General features: G+C 46.1%; 1 pseudogene; it reads left to right on the top strand.

The window, feature by feature from the left end:
- The first annotated feature begins 22,133 nt into the window (after positions 1 to 22,133).
- On the top strand, positions 22,134 to 23,338 carry LOC144506256 (protein CDV3 homolog; annotated as a pseudogene).
- Positions 23,339 to 23,603: the final 265 nt, after the last annotated feature.

Here is a 23,603-nt window from a genome sequence, read left to right as displayed (position 1 = left end):
TAAATTACTGGTTAGACATTGCATCGTGACTGAGGTAATAAGGAGATATAAATTTGTTTTTTTAAATAAAAAAATTTAAAAATCAAATTAAAAACGAATTAAATAAAAATAGAGATGGAGGGTCAGGTGATGTGTTGTTCATGCATGATGTTGGTGGACCCCATTGTGGTTCCCAGTGAGCATGTCTGTAGTAAGTATGTCTGTAGTAAGTGTTGATTACTTGAGGAATTCCGGCTCAGAGTGGATGAGCTGGATTCTGAGCTTCGGACACCGAGACATATCAGGGAGGGGGAGAGATACCTGGACACTGTTCCAGGAGGCAGTCACACACCTTAAATTAAATGCCATGAATTCGGCCAGTGGACAGGGACAGGGGGGTGTGGTTGCGAGTGAGGCAGGCAGAGGGATCCAGGAGGCAGGGTTGCAGGAGCCTCAGTCCCTGAACTTGTCCAACATGTTTGAGATTCTTGCTCCCTGTGTGGACAGGAACGGGTACTGCAGGGAGGATGAGCAAACTGACCACGGCACCGTGGTACAGAGAGCCATTCAAGTGGGGGGGGGGAAAAAAGAAATTGGGGATAGTATAATTAGGGGCATTGACACTGTTCTCTGTGACCAGGATCGAGAATCCCGAAGGTTGTACTGCCGACCTGGTGCTCAGGTTCGGGATATCTCATCTGGGCTGCAGAGGAACTTGGAGTGAGAGGGTAAAGATCCAGTTGTCGTGGTCCACGTAGGTATCAATGACATAGGTAGAACAGGGACAGAGGTTCTAAGGGGGTATAAACAGCTAGGAGGGAAATTAAAAAGCAGAACCAAAAAAGGTAATAATCTCAATTGCTACCTGAGCCACAAGCTAATTGGCACAGGGACAATAAGATTGAGATAAAAGGAGATGGGTAAAGGGGGCGGAGTTGCTTTGTTAGTAAGGAATGAAGTTAAATCAATCGCAAGTAGTGATATAGGATCAGAAGGCATAGAACCTGTGGGCAGAGTTGAGGAATCGCAAAGGTAAAAAGACCCTGATGGGAGTTATGTACAGACTCCCTAGCAGTAGTCAGGATATGGGGCAGAAAATAAATCAGGAGATAGAAAAGGCATATAAAAAAAGGCAATATTACAATAATCATGGGGGACTTCAATATGCAGGTGGACTGGGAAAATCAGGTAGGTAGTGGATCCCAAGAAAAGGAATTTGTGGAACGTTTAAGAGATGCTTTATTGGAGTAGCTTGTGTAGAGCCTACTAGGGAACAGGCGATTCTGGATTTGATGATGTGTAATGAGGCAGACTTGATTAGGAAACCTTAGGGAGCAGTGACCACAATATGACAGAATTTACCCTGCAGTTTGAGGGGGAGAAGCTGGAATCAGATGTAATGGTATTACAATTAAATAAAAGGTAACTACAAAGACATGAGGGAGGAGTTCATAGGAAAGGGAGCCTAGCATGGAAGACAGTGGAACAGCAATGGCAGGAAGTTTTGAGTGTTATTTGGGAGGCACAACAGAAATTCATCCCAAGGAGGGGGGAACATGCTAAGGGGAGGACGAGGCATCTATGGCTGATAAGGGAAGCCAAGGACAGCATAAAAGCAAAAGTGAGAAACCAGAGGACAACTAAAAAAGCAATGGGAGGGGGGAGCGGGGAGATGATGAAATATGAGTGTAAGCTAGCTAGTAATATAAAAGATAGGAAGTGTTTTTGTTTCAATATATGAAAGGTAAGAGAGACAAAAATAGCCATTGGACCCCTGGAAAATGAGGCTGGAGAAGTAATAATAGGAAACAAAGCAATGGCAGAAGAACTGAATAGTTACTTTGCATCAGTCTTCACAGTGCAAGACACCAGTGGGATGCCAGAGCTCCAGGAGAGTCAGGGGGCACAGGTGAGTGTAGTGGCCATCACTCAGGAGAAGTTTCTGGGGAAACTGAACGGTTTGAAGGTGGATAAATCACCTAGACTAGATGGACTACACCCCAGGATTCTAAAAGAGATAGCTGAGGAAATTGTGGAGGCATCGGTGGTGATCTTTCAGGAATCACTGGAGGCAGGAAGGGTACCAGAGGTCTGGAAAGTAGCTAATGTAACACCGCTGTTTAAGAAGGGAGGGAGGCAGCAGACGGGAAATGATAGGCCAGTTAGCCTGACTTCAGTCATTGGCAAGATTTTAGAGTCCATTATTAAAGATGAGATCGCAGAAAGTGTATGATAAAGTAGGACTGGAAGTGTATGATAAAGTAGGACTGAGTCAGCATGGCTTTGTCAAGGGGAGGTCATGTCTGATAAATCTGTTAGAGTTCTTTGAGAAAGTAACAAGGAAGTTAAAGGAGAACCAGTGGACATGATTCATTTAGATTTCCAGAAGGCCTTTGACAAGGTGCCACATAGGAGACTGTTAAATACATTAAGAGCCCATGGTATTAAGGGCAAGATCCTGGCATGGTTAGAGGTTTGGCTGACTGGCAGAAGGCATAGAGTGGGGATAAAGGGGTCTTTTTCAGGATGGCAGCCAGTGACTAGTGGTGTGCCTCAGCAGTCAGTGCTGGGATCACAACTTTTCACAATATACATTAACGATTTGGAGGAAGGAACTGAAGGCACTGTTGCTAAGTTTGCAGATGATACAAAGATATGTAGAGGGACAGGTAGTATTGAGGAAGCAAGAGAGCTGCAGAAGGAGTTGGACAGGTTAGGAGAGTGGGCAAAGAAGTGCCAGATGGAATACAATATGGAAAAGTGTGAGGTTATGCACATTGGAAGGAGGAATGGAGGCATAGACTATTTTCTAAATGGGAAAATGCTTAGGAAATCAGAAACACAAAGGGACTTGGGAATCATTGTTCATGATTCTCTTAAGGTTAACGTGCAGGTTCAGTCGGCAATTAGGAAGGCAAATGCAATGTTAGCATTCATTTTTTTTGAATCATAGAATCCCTACAGTACAGAAAGAGGCCATTTGGCCCATCGAGTCTGCACCGACCACAATCCCACCCAGGCCCTACCCCCATATCCCTACATATTTTACCCACTAATCCCTCTAACCTACGCATCTCAGGACACTAAGGGGCAATTTTAGCATGGCCAATCAACCTAACCAGCACAACTTTGTCAAGAAGGTGAGAATACAAGAGCAGGAATGTACTTCTGAGGCTGTATAAGGCTCTGGTCAGACCCCATTTGGAGTATTGTGAACAGTTTTGGGCCCCATATCTAAGGACGGATGTGCTGGCCTTGGAAAAGGTCCAGAGGATGTTCACAAGGATGATTCCAGGAAAGAAGAGCTTGTCGTCTGAGGAGCGGTTGAGGATTCTGGGTCTGTACTCGTTGGAGTTTAGAAGGATGAGGGAGGGATCTTATTGAAAATTACAGGATACTGCGAGGCCTGGATAGAGTCGATATGGAGAGGATGTTTCCACTAGTAGCAAAAACTGGAACCAGAGGGCCCAACCTCAGGCTAAAGGGACGATCCTTTAAAACAGAGATGAGGAGGAATTTCTTCAGCCAGAGAGTGGTGAATCTGTGGAATTCTTTGTTGCAGGAGGCTGTGGAGGCCAGGCCATTGAGTGTCTTTAAGACAGAGATAGATAGGTTCTTGATTAATAAGGGGATCAGAGGTAATGGGGAAAAGGCAGGAGAATGGGGATGAGAAAAATATCAGCCACGATTGAATTGTGGAGGAGACTCAATGGGCCGAGTGGCCTAATCCTACTCCTATGTCTTATGGTCTTATGGAAAGGGGGAACTCTCCAATCGGTAGAGGGGGGGCGCTTGGTGACACTATTGAGTGTCAGGGTCAGCAATCATCTCTGATGCAGAGATTTAATGAGGCATATTTTTGGAGCAGGCAAAACAGAAACACCAAGGCCAGCAAGGGAAGATACCTTGCTGGAGTAACAATGTTAGGCAGAGACTTGGGTTGGCCTTGACCTCACCACCCAAGGAATCATACCAGGGCTTCGCTTTTGCATCTTGATCGGGGTGGAACAAAATAAGTTTGCAATTTCAAACATATAAAACAACTGCGAAACCATCTCCCCAAGCCTCCAGACACTTCCTCTGTGGACAAAAAGAATCATGGGCCTGAAGCATTTCAAGTCTTCATCTCAGGGAAAAGCAAGTGTGACAGTGTATTCTTAAAACGCCATATGTTAATTATATAACCACAATCTTTCCTTGAATTTCTATGCATCTGTACGATTGCAAGATTTGGTGCAGTCACGCATATATTCCACTGTCAAATAATAAACATTGAATGAGAAAACCCTTCATTTATCTTTCCTGAGAAGTACAACCTTCAGAAGTTGGAACTTTGTCAAAAAGAAACATGTAGGTTGCCAACCACAATTAAATGTATTCCTAAAAGGTTCCACCACATTAATTTACCCTCATGCTCCAGCCATTAGTTGGCCAACACATCCATCCCTGTGGCGCACTGCCTTCCTATGCCAATATCAAAGCAAAAAGACTCATTATCCAATTGGATGATGCTTGACTGCTAGCCAAACATCCCTCTTCCCAAGCATTTTCAATACTTCTATATCTGGCAAAGAGAAATTATTAGCGAAAATGGCAAAAACAATAGTTTTTAATTTCCCAATGGTATTTCTCCAGGGCTTCACACAACACTCCCCTGGAGATTGACCTTCAACTCCTGGAGGCTTCCAGCCAATCCTGGAGGATTGACAAACCTATTGGTCAACAAAGCGGTGAAATAGGGGAGCCATCACTATCATCTCTCCCTTACGTAACAGTAATCATTCCTCCGGTCACTTCAGCTAATAGGGTGAATAAACCTCAATAAGATACAGAATCTGTCTTAGAAATGAATTGCTTTACAAATTCAAGATATATGTAACTGATTAGGGTGGCACGGTGGTATAGTGGTTAGCACTGCTGCCTCACAGCACCAGGGACCCAGGTTCAATTCTGGCCTCGGGTCACTGTCTGTATGGAGTTTGCTCATTCTCCTCGTGTCTGTGTGGGTTTCCTCCCACAGTCCAAGGATGTGCAGGTTAGATTGAAATCATAGAAACCCTGGATTAGTGCAGAAAGAGGCCATCTGGCCCATCGAGTCTGCACCGACCACAATCCCACCCAGGCCCTACCCCCATATCCCTACACATTTACCCGCTAATCCCTCTAATCTACACATCTCAGGACACGAAGGGGCAATTTTAGCATGGCCAATCAACCTAACCCGCACATCTTTGGACTGTGGGAGGAAACCGGAGCACCCGGAGGAAACCCACGCTATTGCTTGGCCATGCTAAATTGACTCTAGTGTCAGGTGATTAGCAGGGTAAATATGTGGGATTACGGGAATAGGACCTGGGTGGGATTGTGGTTGATGCAGACTTGATGGGCCAAGTGACCTCCTTCTGCACTACAGGGATTCTATGAAAGCAAGGACACCTCAAAATCATTCAAAAGTTCACCTGGCACTCTTAGCTCTCTGCAAACATAAACAGGAATGTATAGAACCGGGCAAAGAGGACTCCAAATAAATTGAAAAACCCTTCATGCAGCAATAGGGAACAAGGATAATAACAAGGAAGTAAGCAATCACAGGGAATACAATTTCAAGAACTCTTCTACAGGTGAAGTGGCCAAAGCAATTACCACTCAAATTTTGAAATGTGTCTTTTAAAAGGTTGTTTTTCTTCTGAGAAAGTTGAATTAATAATATCCCCAAATGAATGTTTACGGTGTTAGAAAAAGACCACAGTATAATGTTAATGTCTATGGAAGATAAAGGGCAACAATTGTCAACAAAAACATCCAGGCCACGTCATCAAATCTATTCATACACTGGTGTGAGGAAATGCAAGATGCATGGTCAGTGAGCAGAGACTTTGGCCTGAGTGAGACAGAGACTGAGTGAGCATATTTGGAAATTTGGTGCATAGGGGAAAGAGGTGCCTTTGGTAAGGTTTACTGCAAATAGTGCGTCTTTGAGTGCTGGGAGCTGGATAATTAGGGGAGTTCAGGAAAGAAGGAAAAGATGCTCTTTTTCTGCCTTCAGGAAGTGATCTTACTCTACTAAAGGAGAAGCAGCTAGTTATTTGGTGAGTATCTTGTAAGTGATAAAGACTTAGTCTACTCCTGAGGTTTGAAATAGTCTAGCAAGTTTGATAAAATATATAATTGAATAGTTTATTAGAACACATTAAAGATAGCAGGACAGGTGATGGTCACAGCTGCAGCTGTGTGATTCTATGACTCTAAAGTCCACATCCTTAGAAAATAAAAGTGAATGTTATGTGGAATAATGTATTGATAGGGGTAGAAGATTGGCTGGTTACCAGGAAACAGTGAGTACGCATAAATGGGTCTTTTTCACATTGTCAAGATGTAACAAATTGTGTGCCACAGAGATCAGTGCTGGGACCTCAACTGTTGGAATTTAAATGAATTACTTGGATGAAGGGTTTGAAGGGTTGAATGCCAAAGATAGGTAGGAAATTAAGTTGTGAAGATGACATAAGGAGGCTACATAAAGATACAGATAATTAAGTGGGCAAAGGTCTGGCAAATGGAGTATAATGTGGTAAAATGTGAAATTGTCCAGTTTGGCAATAAGAATGAAAAAGCATGTTGTCTAAATGGCACGAGATTGCAGAGCTCCAAGGTGCAGAGGGATCTGGGTTTTCTTGTGCGTGAATCACAAAAGGCTAACATGAAGGTACAGCAAGTAATTAGGAAAGCTAATAGAATATTATTTATTACGAATGGAGTTGAATATTAAAGTCTGGAGGTTATGCTTCATTTATGCTGAGCACTAGTGAGACCACATTTGGTGTATTGAATATTTAAGGAGGGATGTAAATGCGTTGGAAACAGTTCAGAAGGTTTACCAGAATAATAATTGGAATGGGCATGTTGTCTTAGGAGGAAAGATTGAACAGACTGGGATTGTATCTACCAGAGTTTAGAAGAGTAAGAAGCAACTTAATTGAAACATACAAATTCCTGAGGGGTCTTGACAGGGTGGATGTGGAGAGGATGTTTCCCCTTGTGGGAGGACCTAAAACTAGGTGTCACTTATTAAAAATAAGCGGTCACACATTTAAAATGGAGTTGAGGCAAAGATTTTTCACTTAGATGGTAGTGGGTCTTTGGAATTCTCTTCCTGAAAAGAAGCAGAGTCTTTGAATATTTTTAAGGCAAAGGTGGATAGATTCTTGGCAAGCAAGCAGGTGGTAGGTTATTGGGACTAGGTGAGATGCAGATTTGAGGTTACTATCAGATCAGTCGTAATATTATTGAATAGCAGAGCAGGCTAAAGGGGCTGAATAGTCTACTGCTGCACTTTTTTCATATGATTCAAACTAACTTTCTTGACTCCAGTAATTGCACTTCCTTTGCATTTAGTTTACAAATTGGTACTATTTCTAATATAAAATGCACTAGATGGATAATTCGTTATCCTTAAACAAAATTCAAACCAAAAAGATGGAAACCCTGCCAACAATCTAATTTGGTATTCCACTTAATGATGGGGGAAATTAAGAAATGTCAGATAATCATTCCATGGTTCATCCTTTGTCTAATGAGAACATTGCCCGAAATTCAAATACTTCATTTTTGGTGGGATTCTCTGACACATTGGATTAAATTGACTTAATTTCATGAGCAACAATCTGTGATAGATGTCAACAGGTCGCTTCCTGAGTTAATATGATAAATGGATTCATTTAACTTGGAATGAAAGAACAGGCGACTGAGGCAAGTTCTCAGGTAAACAATGTTACTGAAAGTTTTATCATTTCACTATCAGTTGCTGTAATAGGAAAACATTGCTTGTACATGTAGCTCACATGAGTAAAGTCATTATTGCATTCAAATAGAACCCAAAACTTATTGCTCCTATGACCAATATGTTAGAGCGAACATCTTTCTCTGACAGTTTTAACTTAGTAACTGGAACTCCTCAAAATGACATAATTGCTGAATTGGTGGAAAATCCACAATAAAACTATGCATGCATCAAATAGCCAGCTTTACAAAGAGTTGGTTTGGAGATTCAGGCAAAGTCTTCATACAAGCAGGCTTGGTAATTGGCCAAGTCAACTGGCAACATTCAGGTATCAGTTATCTTTCACAGTGACCAAATAATTCAATCCATAGCTTCAGCTGGATATTTGAATCAAGTGCAGTCTGGTTAGATCTAGCTGTGAAGGTGGGAAGTCCAGGTCAAACATAAATGTGTAAAAGCAATAGTGTCAGAAATAATTGTCTGTAATTGCATATAATTGGCAGAGTATTTGGTCAGGCAGGTGTGTGACAGGCGGAGAAGACCCTATCATCTTTCTACCTCCACCTTGATTAAGACTGCAATGGCAATTAATGCCCTCAAAGGCCTCATCCTGTCCCCAAATCCTACAGCAGGTGGGGGACTCACCATGTAGTGAGTGCAACGAGTCCCTGATCAAGCAACCTGACCCTGGGAAGGGGGGAGCCTGCTGGGAGCCACATCCCTGCCTTTACCCTCCCCTGCATATCCCATCACACAACCCTCATTGCTGCCATCACTCACTTGTGGTCTGGGATCCAGCCATGAACCTAGGCCTTAGCTGGGTGTTGAAATGGCAGCAATCACTTGCCCAACAGCACTGCTGTTCAATAGAGCTGCCAGTCTCTGATTGACAAGCAACTCCTCAGTAGTTAGGACTTGCGCCCTGGGGGCCTTGCACTTTCCAGTTAAGTGCTTAAGTGGCAATTTGGTGGGCCTTCAATGAAAGAGGCAACATGGGGCTCCCATTGGTTCTCCAACTGGTGGGTCAGACCGCACCCTTCCCTCGCTTCTATTAAATTCAACTTAAGAAATGGGATAAAATAACATTGTTATAATATATGCTCTCAATTTGTAACACATTAATTATCAATATAATTATGTATCAATGAAGCACCACGATGTCATGTTCAATCCAGAGTTCACCTTTAAATCTTCCATCCTATCCAGCACCAAAAGCACTCCTACATTCTGGCTGTTCACCTCTGTCCTTACTTCAGTCCCACTGCTATTGCACCCTTTTATCTATATGTTGTCCACCTTTATTTCTTGCATGTTCAGCAGATAGATGGGAACACCACCACCTGGAAGTTCCCTTCCAAATCACTCACCATGCTAACTTGAAAATACATCATCATCATTCCTACATTGTCACTGGGTCAAAAATACTAGAACTCTCTTCCTAACACCTACAATGCTGTTATCTACACCACATGGACTGTAGCAGTTCAAGGCGGCAGCTCACCACCACCTTCACAAGGGCAATTAGGGATGGACAGTGAATGCTGATCTAGTCAGCAATGCCCGCATCCCATAAACGATAAATAAATGTCCTCTTTGCTGTCCTCCCTCCCTATTCATCATAAACTCCAACTTTTCCTAAATCCAGCTATATTATCCTATCCCACACTAAGATGTGCTTGTCCATCATCCCAATCCTTACTGAGCTACACTGCATCTCTGTCCTCAAATTAAAATTTACATCCTTATTATTATATCTCACCTTCTGCATCACTCCCCAAGATTGGATCTTTGGGCAAAGCCCAAGATGCTGATACCTTCCACACCTCTGTGGAGTGTAACTAGAGAGCCAAGTCCCCTTCTTTATTAGACCCTCAGTAGCATTTCCATACATGGTTGCAATACATTCCTACCACTAACTTTATTTAACCACAATAGGTCATTTCAGCTCATATGTTGTTCAGTGTGCCTGCATGAATATGATCCTTTCCACTTCTGGAGGTATTCACTGCAATTCAATTCTGCTAACTAATCCCAACAGTATTGTGTGCCTATTGAAAAAGGATGACAGACTCAAATGATGGAGACAGGAAAATGGAAGTGTAACATACTGTGGTGAACCATCGTTGGTTCCCACTAGGTAGTACTGAGCCAGGGTCTGGCCAGTACTACGAGTATGTATATATGTTGCTGTTGGGGTTAGGGATGGGTTGTTCTACTTGTTGCTGTTGGGGTTAGGGTTGGGCTGTTATACCAGTATTATAGTTATTATGGTACATCCAAGTCGGGCTCCGCCTCCTGGGAGAGGTATAAAGGTCACTGCTCTGTCTGGGACCCCTCAGTCTGGGATCGTGTACTATATATGGTAGCTTCGTTGTAATAGTAAATAAAAGCCTTTATTTCCTTGAGCATCTCAAGCCTCGTGTGTGATAACGCGCATCAATTTTATTTACTACTAATTAAACTCTCGTCGTTAAAAAAAAAGAAAACGATACAGAGAGTATGGAGCAAATGTTAAAACCCGAACGTCTCACACTGGATCCACGTGCGGCGGGCGCCTCTAACACCTTCGACCACTGGTTGAAATGTTTTGAGGACTACCTTGCAGCCTCCGCAGCGGTCACCACAGACGACGACAGACTCCGGGTCCTCCACGCGAGGGTAAGCGACACCGTATATCTCGCAATCCGTGCGGCCACCGACTACACAAGGGCCCTCGAGCTTCTTAAGAAGCGTTACATTAAACCGCCAAACGAGATGCATGCTCGATACCTCTTAGCCACTCGACGACGGCAGCCCGGCGAAACGACGGAAGAGTACGCGAACGAGCTCCTACAGCTAGCCAGGGGCTGTAACTGCAAAGCAGTGTCTGCAGACAGAACATGAACGACCTCGCTCGAGATGTGTTTGTGGCGGGAATCGGATCATCTTATATCTGACTCAGACTGTTGGAGCAAGGTAATCTTGATCTCACTAAGTCGATAGAACTAGCGGATACAATAGAAACCCTACAGTGCAGAAGGAGGCCATTCGGCCCATCGAGTCTGCACCGAACACAATCCCACCCAGGCCCTACCCCCACATATTTACCCACTAAACCCCCTAACCTGCGCATCTCAGGATTCTAAGGGGCAATTTTTAACCTGGCCAATCAACCTAACCCGCACATCTTTGGACTGTGGGAGGAAACCGGAGCACCTGGAGGAAACACACGCAGACACGAGGAGAATGCGCAAACTCCACACAGACAGTGACCCGAGCCGGGAATCGAACCCAGGACCCTGGAGCTGTGAAGCAGCAGTGCTAACCACTGCGCTACCGTTGGAGACGGCCTCCAAAAGCCTAGTATTGTATCCCGAAGACCACGTGGAGACAACGTGGCAGGAGCAGTCGCTGATCCCTCCTCGGGTTCAAAAAGCTGCGTGATGGCGTGCCCACACTCGGGCCTGACGACGGCAGCAGCTCCGGGCGGCCCGCGGTGTTACTTCTGTGGGGGGGGTGAAGCACACTCGGCAGCGATGTCCCGCTAAAGCTGTGTTCTGCTCTGCCTGCGGTAAGAAGGGGCACTATTCGAAGGTATGCCGATCCAAACTTACTTCCAGGAACAGCAGTGCGGCCTGCGACTCCCCGGAGCCCGGTTCTTCGTCGTCGGCATCGTCGAGGGTTTCGTCCACGTGCGAGGCCAGGACACCGCCATTACAGTCGACGGAGTCGCAAGAGATGCGTAACCACCAGGGGTCGCTGATTTTGGCACCATCACCCACGTGCGACCTATGGGAGCAGCCATGTTGGTCGGCACCGACCGCGAACGACCAGCAGGGGTCATCTTCATCTATCTCAGCTGCCTGCAGTGGCGCTCACGAACCAACGGTGGCGTCGATCATCCTGGACCAGGCCAAGCCTCACAGATTCAACAAGTCTAAGATGGACATTCAGGTAAACAAACACTTGATTTATTGTCTGTTTGACAGCGGGAGCACTGAGAGTTTTATTCACCCAGACACTGTGAAGCGGTGTGGCCTCCAGATCCAACCTGTCAAACAGACGATTTCGATGGCATCAAGGTCCCAGTCTGTCACCGTGCTAGGGAGTTGCGTGGTAAATTTAACGGTGCAGGGCACGGTTTACGAGCGCTTCAAGCTCCTGGTGTTACCGCACCTTTGCGCGCCAATACTCCTCAGACTAAATTTCATGGTCCACTTGAAGAGTGTAACCCTACAGTACGGTGGGCCACTCCCTCCGCTTTCAGTGGGAGAACAGCAGCTTCCAAATTGCCCAACGCGCCCCGCCTGTAGCCTCTCGACACTGAAGATTACCACACCCTCCCTGTTCCAGAATCTTGTGCCAGGCTGCAGGCCCATCGCGACTAAGAGTAGGCGTTACAGCGCTGAGGATCGGATCTTCATTCGATCTGAAGTTCAGCGGCTCAAGGAAGGGATCATACAATCTAGCGCTCGTCCATGGAGAGCGCAGGACGTGGTGGTCAAGACTGGGAACAAACCCCGGATGGTCATTGACTATAGTCAGACCATTAATAGATACACGCAGCTGGATGCGTATCCCCTCCCGCGCATATCTGACATGGTCAACCAGATTGCGCAGTACCGGGTGTTCTCCACCATAGACCTCAAGTCTGCCTACCACCAACTCCCCATTTGCCCAGAGGACCGACAATACACGGCTTTTGAGGCGGATGGTCGCTTGTATCACTTTCTCAGGGTTCCTTTTGGTGTCACCAATGGGGTCTCGGTCTTCCAGCGTGTTATGGACCGAATGGTGGACCAGAACGGACTGCGGGCTACCTTCCCATACCTGGATAACGTCACCATCTGCGGCCATGACCAGCAGGACCACGACACAAATCTCCTTAAGTTCCTACGCACTGCATCTCGCCTGAATCTGACCTACAACAGGGAGAAGTGTGTATTTCGTACGCGCAGTTTAGCCATCCTCGGATACGTGGTGGAAAACGGGGTCATTGGCCCTGATCCAGACCGTATGCGTCCCCTCCTTGAACTTCTCCTGCCCACTAGCGCAAAAGCACTGAGAAGATGCTTAGGCTTCTTCTCTTACTATGCACAGTGGGTTCCCAATTATGCGGACAAAGCCCATCCGCTCATCAAGTCCACCTCTTTTCCCCTAACACCAGAGGCTCAATTGGCCTTTGATAAACTAAAAGCCGACATCGTGAAAGCCACGATGCACGCTGTTGATGAGTCCATCCCCTTTCAGGTGGAGAGCGATGCATCTGATTTCGCCCTGGCCGCCACACTTAACCAGGCAGGCAGGCCCGTCGCCTTTTTTTCCCGCACCCTTCAAGGCCCCGAAATTCGACATTCAGCGGTGGAAAAGGAGGCCCAGGCCATTGTGGAGGCCGTCAGGCATTGGCGCCATTACTTGGCGGGAAAACGGTTCACCCTGATCATGGACCAGCGGTCCGTGGCGTTCATGTTCAATAACACGCTGCGGGGCAAGATCAAGAACGACAAGATCTTGAGGTGGAGAATCGAACTCTCCACCCATAATTACGACATCATGTATCGTCCAGGGAAACTCAATGAGCCCTCGGATGCCCTGTCGCGTGGAACATGCGCCAGTATACAGGAGGACCGTTTGCAGGCTCTCCATAATGACCTATGCCATCCTGGGGTCACTCGGCTCTACCACTTCGTAAAAGCCCGCAATCTGCCCTACTCGGTGGAGGATGTCAGGTCCATAACGAGAAGTTGTCGGGTATGCGCGGAATGCAAACCGCACTTTTACCGACCTGACCGGGCACAACTAGTCAAGGCCACTCGTCCCTTCGAAAGACTGAGTGTCGACTTTAAGGGCCCCCTTCCCTCGACAGATCAGAATGTGTACTTCCTCAACATCATTGATGAGTACTCGAGATTCCCGTTCGTTATTCCCTGCTCTGATACATCCGCTGCCACGGTTATCAAGGCATTCCGTGATCTTTTTACTCTGTTCGGGTACCCCTGCTACATTCACAGCGATAGGGGCTCGTCGTTCATGAGCGATGACTTGAGGCAATACCTGCTCTCATATGGGATTGCCTCTAGTAGAACCACGAGCTACAACCCTAGGGGTAACGGACAGGTGGAACGTGAGAATGCTAGTCTGGAAGGCTGTCTTACTGGCGTTGAAGTCAAAAAGCCTTCCAGTCTCCCATTGGCAAGAGGTGCTCCCTGATGCGCTCCATTCCATACGCTCACTCCTGTGTACGGCAACCAACGCTACTCCTCATGAGAGGCTGTTTTCATTCCCTCGGAAGTCTTCCTCTGGGACCTCATTACCGTCTTGGTTGACGTACTCAGGACCTGTCCTCCTGCGGCGACATGTAAGGGCCCGCAAGTCCGACCCGTTGGTCAAACAGGTCCATCTCCTCCACGCCAACCCTCAGTATGCCTATGTGGCATACCCTGACGGGCGAGAGGACACGGTCTCGATTCGAGACCTGGCGCCAGCAGGGGACGTAGAAACCCCTGTCGCTCCCATACCTCCTGTTCGAGACCCCCCAATTATTGTTTCCCCTCCTGACACGGCGTGGGCAGCATCGGGACCATTACTTAACCCTTTTACTCCCGTGTACAGCTTGCCTGAGTCCAGAGGATGGTCGCCACTTCAGGGCGTGTCGGAACTCAACGGATTATCATCACCTCGGGGTCAGCCGGCCCGTGAGACTGTGGAGGAACCGTTGGACATCGCCTTGGGGAGAACGCCACCGCGAGTGCCTACTCCGGTGTCATCACCGGTGTTGAGGAGGTCACAACGACGGTGCGGTCCCCCTGACCGTCTGAACTTATAGACTGATGACAAATTACTCTGGGTTTTTTTGTACCCCGCCGGCCTTTGTCTTCAAAGGAGGGGTGAATGTGGTGAACCATCGTTGGTTCCCACTAGGTAGTACTGAGCCAGGGTCTGGCCAGTACTACGAGTATGTATATATGTTGCTGTTGGGGTTAGGGATGGGTTGTTCTACTTGTTGCTGTTGGGGTTAGGGTTGGGCTGTTACACCTGTATTATAGTTATTATGGTACATCCCAGTCGGGCTCCGCCTCCTGGGAGAGGTATAAAGGTCACTGCTCTGTCTGGGACCCCTCAGTCTGGGATCGTGTACTATATATGGTAGCTTCGTTGTAATAGTAAATAAAAGCCTTTATTTCCTTGAGCATCTCAAGCCTCGTGTGTGATAACGCGCATCACATACACAGTCTAAATAGATAAAGTCAGTCACACAAACTGGCACAACAGTGGGGAGACAGATAGAGCCGCGTACTTACTTAAGAGGGAGATGAAACACTCAAGAGACAAATAGAGAAAACAGCAAGCAGAGAAGAGAGAGTTGAAAGAAGCAGAGTTAGAATAATGAACAGCAGTAATTTTCTCCTGATCAGCTATCATCATTGTTTTTCAAAAATCTTTCACAAAAGTTATAGTATCTGCTCAACAGAATCAAGTAGTAATATCTGCAATAAACACAACGTACTAGATTATACAGCACAGAGAAAAGAGAGAGAGAGAGACTGGTGGGGGGTGGGGGGGAAATCAGAAATTGTCCATGAGTAAATACCATCACAGGAGATATTTTGGAAAACTAAAACGCCACAACAGGTTTATAATTCCATGACAGATTTTACTTGTATTCTTCAATTCACCATCCCAAAATTATACAAGTTTCAATATACAATACATGTTGAATATAGATCCCAACATAAATTCTTGTGGGACATCACTAGTAACTGGTCTCCAAGTAGAACCATAGCCACTGATAACTTCCCTCTGTCTTAGGCCACACCAATTCCACAGCCTTCATAGGACAGCCCTCTAATCCCAGGGATCAATCTAATGAACCTGCGCTGTATTGCTTCTAATGCAGGCATATCTTTCTTTAAACATGGAGATCTAACCAGGTGTGGACACACACACACACACACACACACACACACAATTCTTCACAACATAAGCAGCCTCTTTTTAATCTAATGCTACCCCTAACTTCCTAAGTAAGCCAAAGATGGACCTTTCACACTGAGTTCATGTTTTTCAATGGAATGCATTTCTATTGAATATTTTGAATGGTTTAAATGTTTCCCGCTGTTTATTTATTGCCATAACTTTCAGTCTATGTTCCCACCCAACCTTAGCTAGCTCGCTCTTCATAGCCTTAGTTTCTGTTTAAGATTCTTGCTTGTGATTTGAGCATTTCTTTTTCAAACTTTTAAATGTGAAATTCAAGTGTATTTTGATAACTATTTTCCAGTGGACCTTTTATTATGATGTAACTAATCAACCAACCCTCATTGTACACCATTAGATCCAATATGCTAAAATAAGTTTATCATTAATTGGTTCCACAACATATTACTCCATTTTCTATGATTTCTATGAAATTACTACAAAAGCATTCCAAAAACTCATCTTTCAGACCACCTTTGCTAATTTGATTGGTCCAGTCCACATGAAGATTAAAGTCTCCCACAACTGTTACGAGCTCCAATAATTTCTTGTCTGATGCCCTGTCCAAAAGCTATAATCACTGCTCGTCATTAACTTCATCCCTTCCCTGCACTATTGCCTTGCCTTTTCACTTTAAATTATATGGATCACAACTGGATCTTTCTGCCTCCCATGCCCGGTTCCTTTCCAGGTGACAAAAGATTTCCTTAAACCTGGCATTGGGCAGGCAATACCAGTCTTCAGGGCTTGAGGTCTCAGCTGCAGAGAATAGTATCCAACACCCTAACTATACTGTTGAAGCGCGTGTTATCAAACACGAGGCTAGATGCTCGGGAAATAAAGGCTTTTATTTACTGTAATGAAGCAGCCAATAATTATATACACGATCCCAGACTGAAGGGGTCCCAGCCAGAGCAGGGACTTTTATACCTCTCCCAGGAGGCGGAGCCCGACTGGGATGTACCACAACACTACAGTACAAAGGTGTAACAACCCCACCCTAACCCCAACAGCAACAAGTAGCACAACCCAACAGTAACATATGTACATCCTTGTAGTACTGGCCAGACCCTGGCTCAGTACTATCCAGTGGGAACCAACGATGGTTCACCACAACTGTCCCCTAATACAATTACATTTCCCGCCATTTGAATGGATCCTTGCAACATGATACCATTGTCAGTTTGCTCATCCTTGATGCAATCACTGCTCTCATCCACACAAACTTCAACAACACGAAACCTGTTGGACAATCCATCAGCACCTCCTGAATCTCCATGCTTACATTCCTCGCAGTCACATCCTTTTGTTCTTGATCACAGACCAAGTCAGAAATATCTAATCTAAGGGGTGTGACAAAGTGCTCAGTATGCCTTTCAGTATCCAAAACTCAGACTCCAGCTCATCAACTCAAAACCAAATGTTTTTCAAGCTACACACATTAAATCAATCCTTTATGGGATATGGGCATTGCTAGAAAGGCCATTGTTGCCCAGCCCTCATTGCCCCTTGAGAGAATCATAGAATCCCTACCATGCAGAACAAGGCCACTTGGCCCATTGAGACTGCACCAACCACAATCCCACCCTGGCCCTATTCCCGTAAACCCATACATTTACCCTGTTAATCCCCCAAACACCAAAGGTCAATTTTGGCATGGCCAATCAATCTAACCCGAACATCTTTGGACTATGGGAGGAAACTGGAGTACCCAGAGGAAACCCACGCAGGCACGCGGAGAATGTGCAAATGCCACACAGTCACCCGAGGCTGGAATTGTACCCGAGTCCCTGGCGTTGAGGCAGCAGTGCTAACCACTATACCACCGTGTCGCCCCTAAGTGTTACATTAGTGTGGGCCTGGAGTCACATGCAAGGAATGCTAGAGGCCCTTTCCTAAAAACCAGATGGCTTGATGATAATTCCATCACCAGTTTATTAATTGAATTAAAATTCCACCAGCTGCTATTTGAACACTGGGCCACCAGAGCATTATCTTGAATCTCTGAATTACTAGCCCAGTAACCTTACCATTACACCACCATCTCCTCCTGTACTTACAATGGATCACTCACTAGCACCCACATGCTACAGCTGCAACACATCATCTGTGCTGTCTGCATTGTAATTAACCGATTCAATTTTAGGTTTAAAATATCACTCAACTGTTATCCGTACTTGTATTAAACAGTTTCACTAATTCAACTACATATTTAACAACATATTTACCCTTCCCAGTACCATTTCAAACCATTGATCATATTCCTGGATCACTGGGAAGTTTTCAAGAGAGGAGGGCACATGTACAAGAAGGACGGGTCACAACTAAATTGGAAGGGCACAAATATCCTGGCTGGGAGTTTTGCTAGTGCAGTTTGGGTGGGTTTAAACTAATATGGCAGGGGGGTGGGGATCAAAAAATTATGTCTACAAGTGTAGAGGCTGGGGACGAGCTTGGGGCCAGGACAAAGCTGGCAAAGAAGAACAGCACTCTGGGGGAGGATGACCTCACTGGGCCTGGAGGTCTGGAGTGCATCTACTTCAATGCAAGGAGCGTAGCAGGTAAGACAGACGAACTTAGGGCCTTAATGCTTACGAGGAATTTGGATGTAGTTGCGGTGACAGAGACTTGGTTGAAGGAGGGACAGGACTGGCAACTGAATATTCCGGGGTACAAGTGTTTTAGGCGAGACAGAGGAGGGGCCAAAAGAGGTGGGGGAGTAGCAGTATTAGTTAGAGAGCATATTACAGCGGTGCAGAGGGAGGACAATTCAGAGGAGTCGTGTAACGAGTCACTGTGGGTGGAGCACAGAAACAGGAAGGGCGCAGTCACTATGTTGGGGGTATACTACAGGCCCTCCAACAGCCAAAGGGAAGTGGAAGAACGGATATGTCAGGAGATAATGGATAGGTGCAGGAAAAATAGGGTTGGTGTAGTGGGAGACTTCAATTTGCCTGGTATAGACTGGAAATCGCGTAGGGCTGGGAGTCTGAATGGGGAGGTATTTGTAAAATGCGTACAGGAAGGTTCTTTGGAACAATATGTAGATAGCCCGACTAGAGAGGGGGCTATACTGGACCTAGTACTGGGGAATGAGCCCGGTCAGGTCTTCAAAGTTTCGGTAGGGGAACATGTGGCGAATAGTGACCACAATTCTGTTAGCTTTAGGATAGTGATGGAAAAGGATGAGTGGTGTCCCAAGGGTAAGGTGTTGGATTGGGGCAAGGCTAATTTTAGTGGGATTAGGCAGAAATTGGCAGCTGTTGATTGGGAGAGGCTGTTTGAGGGTAAATCCACATCTGGCATGTGGGAGTCTTTTAAGGAATAGTTGTTAGGGCTGCAGGGCTTTTACATGTGCCTGTAAAAAAAGGATAGGAAGGGGAGGCTTCGAGAACCGTGGATAACCAGGGAAATTGAGGGATTGGTCAAAAAGAAAAGAGAGGCATACGTTAGGTCCAGGCAGCTAAGAACGGAGGGAGCTCTGGAGGAATACAAAGAAAGTAGGAAAGAACTCAAACAAGGAATTAGAAGGGCAAAAAGGGGTCACGAAATGTCCTTGGCAGACAGAATTAAGGAGAATCCCAAGGCATTTTATTCATATGTTAGGAACAAAAGGGTTGTCAGGGAAAAAATCGGACCTCTCAGGGACAAAAGTGGGGAATTATGCTTGGAGCCCAAAGAAGTAGGGGAGATCCTAAATGAATACTTTGCGTCGGTATTCACAAAGGAGAGGGATGTGTTGACTGGGAGTGTCTCGGAGGGGAGTGTTGACCCGTTAGAGAAAATCTCCATTACAAGGGAGGAAGTGTTAGGTTTTTTAGGGAATATAAAGACTGACAAATCCCCAGGGCCTGATGGAGTTTATCCAAGGCTGCTCAGGGAGACGAGAGATGAAATCGCTGGGCCTCTGGCGCAAATCTTTGTCTCGTCACTGGTCACAGGTGAGGTCCCAGAGGATTGGAGGATAGCTAATGTGGTCCCGTTATTTAAGAAGGGTAGGAAGGTTAACCCGGGAAATTATAGGCCGGTGAGCTTGACGTCCGTGGTAGGGAAGTTGTTGGAGAGGATTCTTAGAGATAGGATGTATGCGCATTTAGAAAGGAATAAACTCATTAACGATAGTCAGCATGGTTTTGAGAGAGGGAGGTCATGCCTCACTAACCTGGTGGAGTGTTTTGAAGAAGTGACTAGAATGGTTGACGAGGGAAGGGCCGTGGATGTCATCTATATGGACTTTAGTAAAGCGTTTGACAAAGTCCGTCATGGTAGGTTGGTGCAAAAGGTTGGATCTCATGGGATAAAGGGGGAGGTGGCTAGATGGGTGGAGAACTGGCTTGGTCACAGAAGACAGAGGGTGGTAGTGGAAGGGTCTTTTTCCGACTGGATGCCTGTGACTAGTGGTGTTCCGCAGGCCTCTGTACTGGGACCTCTGCTGTTTGTGATTTATATAAACGATCTGGAAGAAGGTGTAACTGGGGTGATCAGTAAGTTTGCGGACGACACGAAAATGGCTGGACTTGCAGATAGTGAGGAACATTGTCAGAGGCTACAGAAGGATATAGATAGGCTGGAAATTTGGGCAAAGAAATGGCAGATGGAGTTCAATCCAGATAAATGCGAAGTGATGCATTTTGGTAGAACTGACGTACGGGGGAGCTGTACGATAAATGGCAGAACCATAAAGGGTATAGATACGCAGAGGGACCTGGGTGTGCAAGTCCACAGATCCTTGAAGGTGACGGCACAGGTAGAGAAGGTAGTGAATAAGGCATATGGCATGCTTGCCTTTATAGGACGGGGCATAGAGTATAAAAGTTGGGGTCTGATGTTGCAGTTGTATAGAACGTTGGTTCGGCCGCATTTGGAATACTGCGCCCAGTTCTGGTCGCCACACTACCAGAAGGACGTGGAGGCTTTAGAGAGAGTACAGAGGAGATTTACCAGGATGTTGCCTGGTATGGAAGGGTTTAGTTATGAGGAGAGATTGGGTAAACTGGGGTTGTTCTCACTGGAAAGACGGAGGATGAGGGGTGACCTAATAGAGGTGTATAAAATTATGAAAGGCATAGATGGGGTGAACGGTGGGAAGCTTTTTCCCAGGTCGGTGGTGATGTTCACGAGGGGTCATAGGTTCAAGGTGACGGGGGGGGGGGCGGGAGGTTTAACACGGATATCAGAAGGACGTATTTTACGCAGAGAATGGTGGGGGCCTGGAATGCGCTGCCAGGCAAGGTGGTGGAGGCAGACACACTGGGAACGTTTAAGACTTATCTAGATAGCCAATGAATGGAGTGATACAAAAGAATGGTCTAGTTTGGACCAGGGAGCGGCACGGGCTTGGAGGGCCAAAGGGCCTGTTCCTGTGCTGTATTGTTCTTTGTTCTTTATTTTACCCATTGTGAGGGATAAAATCTTTTATACCCATCAATTAATGCTTTTGAACAATTATCAGCTACTAGAAGCTGAAAAATGGTATAACAAGCAGAAAATTCTCAAGTTAGCACTTGGTGTTGGCAAAAACTGTTTGTTTATACAGAATTTTCAAGTTCTAAGACAGAGTCTGACTGTTACTCTATAACTCAAGAAAATCTGAGCAAAGAAATTCCCAAGTTAACACTCATACCTCAAAGTATTGTCTGCCCCCAACTCATTCGCCATTGTAGCAGCTTTTCCTGAATTTCATAAGACCGTAACTTGTACACCATGACTCGGCACAGGACCCAACCAATAGAGGGGCCCCACGCTACCTGGTAGCTGTGGGGGCACCAATCAGAGCCTAATAGCTCTGTATCAGCAGCATCAGATTCTGATTGGCTGAGTCTCCATAGAGCACAGGGTTCAATTAAAGTCACATTTTTCTCAATCCCTGAGGCTTGGGTTACAGTGTGCATTGGCAACAGATAGGACCCTGCAGGGACTGGAATGTATTACATATCCCTTTAATCACATTTTGGTTTGATATTTTAAATTTCCTTCACACTTTGTTTTTTTGTTTCAGGTGATCCTCCCCTCGGCCCTTTAATGGCTGCCTCTTTTACTTTGTCCCTCAGTTTATTTGATTTGCCAAAAAGAATGGTGCAGATAGGAAGTTGTAGATGCTGCAACCTCCCAGCAAGATTTCAGACAGGCAATTCCAGTAACTGATGCGCAATAAATCACACGGGAGGCAGGATGTACCCGGGAAATAAAGGCTTTTATTGCCAACAATAACGGAGCTACTATATACAATCCCAGACTAAAGGGTCACCAGGCAGAGCAGTGACCTTTATACCTCTCCCAGGAGGCGGAGCCAACTGGGGTGTACCATAACAACTATATTAACAGGTAGAACAGCCCAACCCTAACCCCAACAGTAACATATCTACAGACTCATAGTACTGGCCAGACCATGGCTCAGCACTCCTGGTGGTAACCAACAATGGTTCACCACAGTAACCTAGGTGGCAAAAAGGTGTTGGACCATTCACTGCCAATGCTGTCTCTGGTTTCCATGCCTCTGTCCAGCCTTCTCCAGACAGCTCTGGCCAGCTCTTGGTTCCTCCTGCGCTGCCCTGTCGCAAAGTCACTAAGCCGGGATGGCGCTGAGTGTCTGGCTTCAGCCCAGTCCCGACTCCCAACCCAGCATGCCAAGTGGGATGACAATAGCCTCGATAATCTCTTGGCCAAAAAAGAGGCAAGAAGAAGAAAGACAAAACCAAAGTGCCCAAGGTAGCACCTCCCACTCCGCTAGCCAATGTTACGGTGTCGACTGAGGCCCCCGATCCTCGCGTGGACCCATTCCTGCCTGCTGCCACTGCCATTGCCATCTCCCACGCATTGATAGCAGTGGCTCCTGCTGAGTCCGTGCCGGTATTGATCCCCAGAGTACCCAAGAAACTGAAGGAGAAAGAGCGGGTATTGAAGAGCGAGTGTTAGGATCTCCAACAGGAGCGGGTCAAGGAGGATGAAGAATGGAAGGATATTGACTTGAGCAAAAGGAAGTTGACCTGGAGCAGCTCATCAAACATGGAGTCGCGACTGGGCTGGAGCCAGACACTCATGGCCATCCCGGCTCGGTGACTCACAGGGACAGGGTGGAGCAGGAGGGACTGGGAGCCAGCCAGAGCTGCTCGGAAGTTGAATACAGTGGCTTGAGGATCCATGCCTTACAAATCAGTGATGGAAGAGAGGAAGAAGACGATGAGAAGGATTAAAGAAGATCAAGGTGAAGACAATCTTGTACAGAGAAGGAGACAAGTCAGGTGGAGCCCTGGAACAAGATAACTCCAGCACCAGCACCTATCGCTCTGGTTTCAGAATTCCCAGAATTAAAGCTATCTGGCATTTATAAATCTGCAACTAGATGGGGCAATGTGAGAAGAACACGATCACAAGCACCACCAGAGATTTACAATGAACCACACTTTCCATCCCTACAAGCTCCTGCAAAGCGTGTAGAAACCAGGAAAGATAAAGAAATGGAACAGACCTTTGAGATGGTGAAAAACAAAAAGAGCCAGAGAGGATTGTTCTAAAAGTCATTCCGTTCAGCTGGAACTTGGCAACCAGTTTGCTCTTGGGGAGCAGTCAATGTTGGTGCCTGTTTTACAGACTGGTGCTTTGTATTCCAAACCAGGTAACTAATCTACCTGCAACCATAAGAACATAAGAAATAGGAGCAGGAGTAGGCCATCTAGCCCCTTGAACCTGCCCCGCCATTCAATAAGATCATGGTTGATCTGATAGTGGTTTAGTTCCATTTACCCGCCCGCTCCCCATAACCCTTAATTCCCTTATTGATCAGAAATCTATCTACCTGTGACTTAAACATACTTAACGAGGTAGCCTCCACTGCTTCAATGGGCAGAGAATTCCAGAGATTCACTACCCTCTGAGAGAAGAAGTTCCT

Source organism: Mustelus asterias, chromosome 17 (genome assembly GCF_964213995.1).
Source record: "Mustelus asterias chromosome 17, sMusAst1.hap1.1, whole genome shotgun sequence".
NCBI lineage: Eukaryota > Metazoa > Chordata > Chondrichthyes > Carcharhiniformes > Triakidae > Mustelus > Mustelus asterias.
Note: the sequence above shows the minus strand (reverse complement) of the source record. Positions and strands in the feature narration are given on the sequence as shown.